Source organism: Rattus norvegicus, chromosome 18 (assembly GCF_021556685.1).
Source record: "Rattus norvegicus strain SHRSP/BbbUtx chromosome 18, alternate assembly SHRSP_T2T, whole genome shotgun sequence".
Taxonomy (NCBI): Eukaryota; Metazoa; Chordata; class Mammalia; order Rodentia; family Muridae; genus Rattus; species Rattus norvegicus.
Window position 1 is genome coordinate 74,981,546 of NC_141551.1, and position 3,493 is coordinate 74,985,038.

At 38.2% G+C, this 3,493-nt stretch overlaps 1 pseudogene; it reads left to right on the forward strand.

Annotated features, from left to right (window-relative positions):
- The first annotated feature begins 820 nt into the window (after positions 1–820).
- Positions 821–1,450, forward strand: Hmgb1-ps30 (high-mobility group box 1, pseudogene 30; annotated as a pseudogene).
- Positions 1,451–3,493: the final 2,043 nt, after the last annotated feature.

Consider the following 3,493-nt stretch of genomic DNA (forward strand, 5'->3'; position numbering starts at 1 on the left):
ACAGAAGGTAACGTACTCTGAACTGCTGTGCCTGACCCTTGGCTTGTTTGTTACAAGCATGTCAGTGTTCATGATCTTTAGGAAACTGACTGTTCACTATATATTAGTTAAGTGTACTAAAACATGTTATTTATTCTTTTTTTCCTTTTTTTTTTTATTTTTGGAGCTGGGGACCGAACCCAGAGCCTTGCGCTTGCTAGGCAAGCACTCTACCACTGAGTTAAATCCCCAACCCCATTATTTATTCTTTTATAACCTTACATTTTGAGCCACTATACTATGGACAGTAATCTGTGTACTGTGGGGTTATATTTTAAAAGAATTAGATGCTTTAGCCTGGATTAACAACAAATTTAATTTCACCTTTCTTTAGAGTCAATTGGGTATATATTAAAAAGTAATATAACTGTGTCATACAGGAGTTCCATTTTTAAGTTTTGGAGTAAGTGCTACACTGATTTCCATAGTGATAGGGTAATTTGCATCCCCATTAGAAGGGTACGTGAATTCCAAACCAGGATTTTTTGACTTTTACTTCCCTAATGATAATCATTCTGACACACATGAGATTAAATCTCAGTGTGATTTCGATGTTATTGCTGTGAAAGCTCTGCATGTTCACACGTACACACACACGTATGTGTGTGCATACATGTGTGTGTCATCTGTACTTAATCTTTTGAGAACTGTTTGTTCGTTTCATCATTTCATTTATTGCTTAGATTAAAATCCACCTAGATATCCACCAAGAAGTGAATTAGACAGACAACTTCGGGGCAAGCAACAGCTAACGGGCACTGGGCAACTCTGTGCCTCCCAGAGGAAAATCAACTAAACATGGGCAAAGGAGATCCTAAGAAGCCGAGAGGCAAAATGTCCTCATATGCATTCTTTGTGCAAACCTGCGGGGAGGAGCACAAGAAGAAGCACCCAGATGCTTCTGTCAACTTCTCAGAGTTCTCCAAGAAGTGCTCAGAGAGGTGGAAGACCATGTCTGTTAAAGAAAAGGGGAAATTTGAAGACATGGCAAAGGCTGACAAAGCTTGTTATGAAAGAGAAATGAAAACCTACATCCCCCCCAAAGGGGAGACCAAAGAAAAGTTCAAGGACCCCAATGCCCCCAAGAGGCCTCCTTCGGCCTCTTCTTGTTCTGTTCTGAGTATCCCCCCAAAATCAAAGGCGAGCATCTTAGCTTATCCATTGGTGATGTCGCAAAGAAACGAGGAGAGATGTGGAACAGCACTGCCGCGGACGACAAGCAGCCCTGTGAGAAGATGGCCGCCAAGCTGAAGGAGAAGTGTGAGAAGGATATCGCTGCCTACAGAGCTAAAGGAAAACCCGATGCAGTGAGAAAGGGAGTGGCCAAGGCTGAAAAGAAAAGAAAATGATGGAAAATGAGGAGGAGAATAAAGAGAATGAAGAAAACAAAAAAGAAGATGATGATGAATAAGTTGGTTCTAGCGCAGTTTTTTTTTTCTCGTCTATACAGCATCTAAACCCCTTGTACACAACTCATTCCTTTTAAAGAAATAAAACTGAAATGGAAGGCTGTGTAAGACTTGCTTTTAAACTGTCCAGTGTCTTTTTTGTATAGTTGACACACTACCAAATGTGTTTTAGCTGGCCCTGTTCTGGTGGTATCTTCAATAGCCACTAACCTTGCCTGGTACAGTCTGGCATTGTAAATTCGCCTGAAAATTAAAGCAGGTTCTTGTTGGAGCACAGTACAAATTAGTTATACATGGGAACAATAGACTGGCTTTTGTTTTTTCTTTCCCTTTGGTTTTATTTTTGTTTGGTTTTTTTTTTCCATCTTCAGTTGTCTCTGATGCAGCTTATAAAAAGACAATTGTTGTTCTGTTCACTGAATACCACTCTGTGATTGCAAAAAGAAAGAAATTCCGGCTGTTTTGTTGACATTCTGAATGCTTCTAAGTAAGTACAGTTTTTTTATTAAAAAGAGAAGTGGATTAATGAAAAATATGGTTTATACACTGCAGAGTGGTATTAATCCATGAAGAACAAAATCATGTCATTCGCAGGAAAATGGATGAAACTAGATCATCATTTTAAGTGAAATAAATCAAACTCAAAGACAAATGTCACATTTTCCTGTCACACATGAAATGTAGATTTAAAATATGTATTAAGGTTGTGAGATGCTTCAGCAGGTGAATTCTGACTGTGCAAGCCTGACAGCGTGAGCTTCATCCCTGGAACTCACTCAAATTGGAGAGAATGACTCCACAAAGTTGTACTCTGACATTTTCAAATACACCGTGGTCGGCACGCCTTTGCACATACATCACACCCACACGTTCACATTATATACATCCATATATACTTCACACACATTACACATACACATACACATCACGCAGACATATATCACATGTGCAGCACACATATCACACACATACATGTCACACACATCACACACACATTATATGCAAACAAATCACATTCATGTCTCACAGACATCACACAGACATGATGAACACACATTATATACATAAACATCACACACATACATCACACAGACATATATCATGTACATCACACATATCACACATATACATGTCATATATACATCACACACATCACACATATCATGTATATAAACATCACACACATAGCACACAGACACACACACATTATACACATAAGCATTACACACACATGCATCACTCAGACATATATCACATGTACATCACACATAACACACAAAAACATATCACACATCAAACACACATCTCATGCATATATATTCACATCACAAGCACACAACATGCAAATAAAATAATGTCAATAAAATTATATATCAGTGTGTTTGTTTATGTGTGTGTGTGTGTACATATAAAAGAAAAAAAGACCAGTAAAAATGTGGAAGGGTAGACAAGAGATTGTAATAGGGTTAATATAAGTAAAATATACCCCATATGTGTATTGAAATGCTTTAATGGAACCATCAGTGAGTGCTAACGAAAGGAGTAAGGTAACTGAAAATCTCACCGAAAGCCCAAATGATTACAGAAGATACTTTTCTGTTCCCGAAATAATAAGTATTAGGCCAATGTGAAGTAAGCCACCAATTTTATAAAATTGCTTCTCTCTCTTTTGTGGGAAAGTTTAGTAACTCGTTGCTTATGAAGTATACTTTCCCCCCTCAAAGAGTTCTCTGTCCTGGGATGAAAATAAGGCAGTCTCCCAAAGCCATGTCTGGAGACATACACATAGATTCGAGACAGTACAGTTTCCAGAAGTCCAAAGAAGTTTTCACTGAAATGATCTGCTTTCTTTGTAACACAACATAACCAACTTCTTTTCAACATACACGATTATTTCCCAAGCCTGGAAAACACTCTTAGATAATTGAATGACACAAGTTAAACTGGTGCGTAGACAAACACAATCTTTTAATGAAAGCCTTCAACGTGAAATTGAGCCAAGGCACGGTGTCTGTGAATGGACACGTATTAAGTGGAGCCAACAC